The sequence below is a fragment of the Dioscorea cayenensis genome, chromosome 14, assembly GCF_009730915.1.
Source record: "Dioscorea cayenensis subsp. rotundata cultivar TDr96_F1 chromosome 14, TDr96_F1_v2_PseudoChromosome.rev07_lg8_w22 25.fasta, whole genome shotgun sequence".
Taxonomy (NCBI): domain Eukaryota; kingdom Viridiplantae; phylum Streptophyta; class Magnoliopsida; order Dioscoreales; family Dioscoreaceae; genus Dioscorea; species Dioscorea cayenensis.
The window spans coordinates 6,620,053-6,627,230 of record NC_052484.1 but is presented as its reverse complement, the minus strand read 5'-3'; the positions used below and the strand labels follow the sequence as shown (position 1 = coordinate 6,627,230).

Genomic DNA, 7,178 nt, shown 5'->3' with positions numbered 1-7,178 from the left:
TGCATGTCACATCAACAAGCAAGAAAGTAACATTTGTCCTGTACGGCATTTGAAGTTGAAGAAACCATTGTGTTCCAGCTAAGTTGATTGGGAGAAGACAAGTGCACTTCATCTAGAGGATAGAAAAAAGCTTTGTCGTTTGTGATTCCTTAGTTGGATTCAATAATTAAATACACATATGCAACAAATTGATTGTAGATTACATGTGATGGTTGTTCAGTTTTCACCTTTGGCGGATTGTCTGCAATGATTGGAAGTCTTTTCTAATGTCTAGCTTACATATGATTGTACATGTAGATGGTGTTAAATAAAAACTTCCTTCTTCACTCAATATTGAATTTATTTTGTCAGCTCAACTCAGGGACAGCTGTTCTTGCCATAGCCATGGAAAATTTTTTCAGGACTGAAATGCTTTAAAGACTTCATGATCTAGCTTTATGTAAATGACCTTAAAATCCTCAGTGATAACTTCCCACTGACCAGTTAAAAACTGGTAGAGCTACTAGATGTTCTCACTTGTCATAGGCCTTTTTACTATTTTTTTGCCCTATTCATGATGCTGGAACTCCACTACTGCATGGTTAACCTGTCATAGCCTGTTGTATCTCTCAGGTCCTCTGCTTATGCAACAGAATCTTTTGTACAATATGCTTCTGAAATTTCCAATACTAGGAACTTTTAAGTTCATGATGATTTTATATAAAGTTAATGTGCTTTAGCGAGATGCACATTTGCATTGTTCCAAATCTTGTTGTTGTGGTACTTAAGTCTTTTTGCTATTTTTCTTCACTTACATGAATGCTTTGACATCATTTTTAGGGGATTGTATTTTTATGTGGCGGAGATAAGCATCACGACTCCAAGATATTTCAATTGTACATGTATTCTCATTAAATGCGCTAACTCGGAGTTTCTAAAGATCCATTCCTTACACAAGTTTCAGAATTTGCCGTGCTTTTTCTTCTACTCCATTGGATTACACCACTTGGTTTTCACATGTATCTACTAGAATGTCGTCATAAGCTATCTCGGGTGATCCATTGACCAACCAAACATTTCTTTTTTTACCAATTTTATCCATGCAATCTCTATGTAATTCAGCTGCATCACATTACCTGCAGCACAACGCATGGACATGAGGAAAGCTTTGTCGACGCCAGTAGCCACACACTACCTCATTGACATTTGAAAACCTGGTAAGTTCTGGAACAACTGTTTGGGGCCATATACATATATACTGGTAACTGGATACTGTCTATGATGATATGTTAATGAAATCTATAAACAATGTCATGTGTACATAAGTTTGAGAGTTCTCTAATTTTTTGTGATGAGAAAGTCTGGTTTTCTTGTTGATGTTTGGTATTCATGTAAAATGATATATTACAAGCAAAAGAAAGCTGATCATGAAAAATATTTGTGTAAGTAGAAACTCTCATGGACTACATGGTTTTCTTACAGCTCCCTGGAATCACTAATAATGGAATGGATTATCAGTATCATGGATGATGATGGAATTTATTCAAATATTAGAATACAAAACATGGAACTATCTTGTTCGATGAATATTGTGCAATGGATTGGTGGCATAAGTTTACAGCAAATGTTTATTTATTCATTTATAGAAAAACTCAACTTACAACTTTTAATATAAGCTTGAGTTTGTTGTTAATTATTCAGAAAATTTCTTGATGTTGTCTGATTGTTTTTATATGTGCATAGTGGTATTAGGTACAATGTTTGGGAGCAGTTGCTATTGATTTGGAATGATGCAAAATATAGAAAATACTGTGAGAAGAATAAAAAGAGCAGGCAGTCGAAAACTGAGGGACCTACAACAATTTATCATGGTGGCACCATCTCTATGATTGAACATAGAGATAGACTAGTAAGTTTTTCATTTTTTTCTTGATATATACATTTAAAATTTTTCTAGTAGCTAACTATTTACACACACACATAAGATGGAATTTTTAGGGAAAGCATATGAGGAGCAGAAGCAGCAGAACTAATACATCCTTTCTCTATTAGAATCTCGAGGTATTCAGGAAAACTTTGAGACAACTCCTCGTACTTCTCACGCTCCTGCTAGGTCTGGAGAGTTTGCTTCCCATGCCCATCACACTTCAGAGGATGTTGAACAACCTCAGCTTGTCGATAATATTACAACAAAATGAATGTGGTGTTTTGGATTATTACATTAGATACTTGGACTATTACATTTTGTATTTGTTTGTTGTATTAGATGTTTGAACTATTATATTTTGTATTGCATTGTCATTCTACATATTTATTGATCGGAATGTTTATTTTGAAAAATATTATAAAATTTATTGTTCAGAATTGTAAATTAGGATCTAAAACAGATTTGTGAAAATAGTTAAAAAATTATTGTAAATAATCATGGTTATGAATAATTAATTTGTGACATAATTTGCGACAATAAAATTGTGTCGCATAATATCTCACCAAGATGCAACACAATTTGCGACACAATTTGCAACAATCAAAATGTGTCTCAAATTTTGTTGCAAAACATCGCATATATTTACAACACAATTTGCGACACAGAAATTGTGTCGCAATAAATTGTCGCATATAGTTGCAAATTGAATGGCAAATATTGTTTCAGAAGATCCATGAATTGCAATGAAATTTGCAACGTTTTCATTTTGTGTCGCGAATTCTGCGACACAGTCTTCAAAAGTGTCGCAAATATTTGCGACATCTGAAACGCGACACATTTTATTGTGTCGCAGATCATGTTGCAAATTGCGATCTGCGACACATTTTTCATTTTTTGTGTCGCAAAAATGTGTCGCAAATTGCGTTTTTTGTTGTAGTGTACCCTCTTTGACCAAGTATAAGTACATGTAAGGGTATTACCTGTTATTTTTTGAATGGGTACGGGTCGGGTAAGGGTATGCCCCTACCCTACCCGTACTTTTACCTGTATTCTTACCCATTGAAGAGGGTACGGGTTTTAGCTGTACCCGTACTCGTACCCTCATATATATATATATATATATATTTTTTTATTGAACTAAACATTTACCCACAATTTATCCAAAATCCATTTTCATTGTATTTAATTTGAAAATAATACTTTAAATTTTTTATTAATATATTATTTTGAATTTTATTTAATTTTTATATTTATATTTGATATAGCATAATATTTTTTGTATATATATATATATATTAAGAATCACAATTAAATTGAAAAAATTAAATATTATAAAACAAATATAAAAAATAATGCTATCATATTTTATTCTATAATTTATAAAAAAATCATGAAAAATAAGATACTAATAAAAAAAATGGTTATGAGAATTACTTATAATTTTTTTATATTCAAAATCTCAACATTTATAAAATTTAAAACTATATTAAATATAAATAGTAGATATATGAAAAGATTTAAAACAAAAACCAAGATAGTTAAATATAAACAAAAAAAAAGGTAGAGTTACCATTGAGTCTTAAATAGACGACAGTGAAAATCAATAAACTTGTTATTTTGTATAAATTAATTTGTTACGTATATTTTTTATGTGATTATATAATTTAAGATAAACAAATATATATCAACTTAAAATTTTGAATTTATGAACATGTGTTTAAACATTGTATTATTATTATTATTATTTAAACTTATATTTAAAAATTAATTCTATAATTTGAACAATGGGTAAACGAGTACTTTGCGAGTAAAGGTAAGGGTATGATTTTTTGTACCATAGAGAGTACAGGGTAACGGTATGGGTATGGGTAAAGGTTTTGGTATACTCTACTCATATCCTACCCATTGCCATCCCTAGTAATGATAAAATGCTTTTAATCAAATGTTGTGTTGAAAAAATAAAAAACAAAAAATAAAAAATAAAAAAGACAAACCCTTAATTAAGAAAATTTTATTTTTTAAAAAATAATATTTTTATTGTGCCAATTTACACCTCATTACATGAAGGAATAGCATCGAGGAAATAGATATTTTTTCTCAATAAAATACTTGTTTCTTTTTTTTATTAAAAAAGATATCTCTTGTGTTCTTATAAATAATTTTTCCTCCAAACAGCGATTATGGTTGTAAAATATATAAATGGTAATAGTAGAAGAAAATCACAGGAAAACACAACGATTTATATAGTAAATCTAAATGGTGAACAACCAGAAATAGAGAATGAGAGAATTTATTATGTTAAATAAAATACAATTGTTACAGCATATATTTTGTCATGTCATATATATATTTATCAAATAATACTAAAATTTATTTAAATATGTCCTAGTTCAATTACAAATCTCATAATATGGTAAAATCATAAAGGTTGATTCGTGATGCCTCTACTATTTCTCTAATGTTGTTTGGTTAATTAAATTTCTGAATAAATTCAATAAATTGAAAATAAATGAGACAAAATAGGATTTCTTTTGTTACATAAATATCATAAATATCAGTTCATGGCAGCCAGCTCGAGCCCGACCAACCACATCACAAGTTCTCTCCTATCTTATATTTAGTAGGTTTTTTTTGGTTTCTTTTTTATGAATTTGTATAAAATTTGCCTAAAATTATGTACAAAACTTTGTACCATAACAACAAGTGAAAATTACCAAAAAAAACTCCTCTGTAATTTCAGCTTTTCCCTTTCCACCGGTATCTCGAAGGAGAAGTCCCGCGCAAGTAGTTGCCATTTCATCAGTTTGCAATCTAAGGTATTGAGTATGGTTTTATGTTAACTATTCTGTTACAAAGAAAGATTTTTCGGTTTTGTTTTGTGCTTCTGTTTTTGTTGGAAGATATTGAATTCAGCAGGGGGATTTCTCAGCTGGGGTTTTGTTAGTCTGCAGGGCAATTTCTCGGCTAGGGTTTTGTTTTGTTTTGCATTTTCGTCTGTATACACTATCGAAATAGTTTTTTTGATTGTTATGATTTGTGTAATATTTATAATGTACGTTTCCCCTTTCATTTGATATGGTTGCAGTTTTACAAATAAGGTTTACATTTAAGAAATGAGATGTTACCGTTTAAATTTTGTTGTCTCTATTTAACAAGTGATATCTCTGTTTAAGAATTGAGAGGTTACCGTTTAAAACCTTATATTTCCGCTTAAACATTTGTAAATACTGCATGTTGAATGTGTTGTTATTGTCGCAGGCTTGTGATTATGGCGGTCAACTTAGTTAATGGGCGATGCTATTTGACACCGGTAGTGGAGACCTTAGCTGAATTGAAAGATAACATGACCCCTAGACACTGGGAGATTATCCGAAGGACACCGTTTGCAGCATTCACTGAGCTGGAAGCTATATTCAAAGAGAGGGCCCTTCTTGATTCTCTGTTGCAAAGATATGATAGCCGTACCAATAAATTCAAGATCGGGGAAAGCATGCTGAGTTTCAGGCCTCAAGATGTGGCCCTCGTTCTTGGTCTACGTTGCGATGGCGACGCAGTCATGTTTCAGAAGAAGAAAACCCGCTCAGTGTTCGAAGGGAGGTATTTATCAACAACCAACGAGAGACACAGAGACTCCATCAAGAGCACTCTTGTGCAACTTGTTCGACAGAGGGGAGAAGAAGAAAATTTTGTCAAACTCATGATGGTGTACCTCATGGGTACAGTCCTCTTCCCAAATACATCATGCTCGGTTCCGAACTGGATCATTGATTATGTCGATGATTTACCCACAATGGGGTGATACGCATGGGCGCAGGTGACGCACAAGTGGCTTATGGAGGACATTCCACAAGCAGCCGCTCGAGTGCAAGATAGATACGCCCGGAAGAAGACCAACACATGGTATATTAAGGGTTGCTCGATCACGCTTAACATCTGGTTTTACGAGCTGACCAGAATCGGAAAGAAAGTCTATTTCAGCAAGATCCCAAGGATGCTGTGCTACGGTGAAAATACTTACTGGAAGCAAGCGACGATAGAAACCAGCTTGTCATCGCTCGAAGGAAAAGAGGTAATAAATCATGAACAATGTTTAACAGAAGTCTTTAATGTTTAAACATACTATTTAGCGTTTAACTTTATTATTTACAGTTTAAAATTTATTCATAAAGGTTTAAATATTTTGTTCTTCGTTTAAATATATTCTATAATGTTTAAATATATAAAAACTCTGTTTAAATATAGTTTTTATAGTTTAAACTGAATGATTTCGCTGAAATTGTTTGGTTTACATATGTTAGTTTCCTGAGCTGGTTCCGGCGAATGCTGATGAAGAAATATTTGTTGGGGCCAACCGACGGATGGATGCTATTAGAGCTGTCAATTCGGGTTTGGCCCGCCGGGCCGGCCCGCCCCGCCAATAAAATTGGGCGGGTCGGGTTGGTCATTTATAGGCCCGCCTGGAGGCGGGCCTAAATGGGCCAACCCACGCGGGCCGCGGGTTGGGCGGGGCGGGCCGCGGGTTGGGGCGGGTCAGCCCGCGGCCCGCCTATAATTTATATAATATATATATATATATATATATTGATATTGACATAATATATAAAATATTGTTAAGGATTTAAATTTAAAAAATAAATAATTTTTTTCAAAAAAAAATAATTAATTAATTAAATCAAAATAAAGAAAACCAAAAGTCGAAAACCCACCCAGCCACCCGTGACCTAACCTCTTCTCAGTTCTCATCTCCTCCGGACCTCCACCACCCCACCCGTGGAGAACGGCGTTCCAATCTGGATCTTTTCCGCTATTTCTCTTGAATCTTCTCCTCCTCCTCCTTTGGATTAGCAGTGAATTGCTCCAATCCGGGTAATCATCTCTTGAAAGTTGAAATTCTTCAATTCATTTTCACAGATGGATTTTCAATCTCAGATAAGAGATGGAGACATCTTAGTCTATGTTTTTTTTTTATCTCTTTGATTTAAGAGAAGGAGTTGTGAAATCAAAGCTTAAGGTGTGAGATTTTTTATTTAATGGTGTTTTGCTGAAAATTAGGCTTCAGAGCCGCCATTTCTAGCCAATGTGCTTTAATGGAGTGTTTAAATTTATGAATGTTTAAAGGGGATGCTTTTATTTTTTGGATATAATGATAATGTCGGATAAAGTTTGGTTTTTTTTTTTTTATCAAATTTCTCAACTTTTGCTTTTAGGATTCTGCATTCCAGCAAACTTGCATTAATTTATTGACATCCCATTAAAATTTCACTAATGTTTC

At 33.1% G+C, this 7,178-nt stretch overlaps 1 long non-coding RNA gene across 1 annotated transcript; it reads left to right on the top strand.

Moving 5' to 3' along the window:
• The first annotated feature begins 1,135 nt into the window (after positions 1-1,135).
• LOC120275266 lies at positions 1,136-2,169 on the top strand. The gene is made up of 3 exons (XR_005541090.1): positions 1,136-1,196; positions 1,723-1,888; positions 1,965-2,169. It is a non-coding gene; the product is annotated as an uncharacterized LOC120275266 (long non-coding RNA).
• Positions 2,170-7,178: the final 5,009 nt, after the last annotated feature.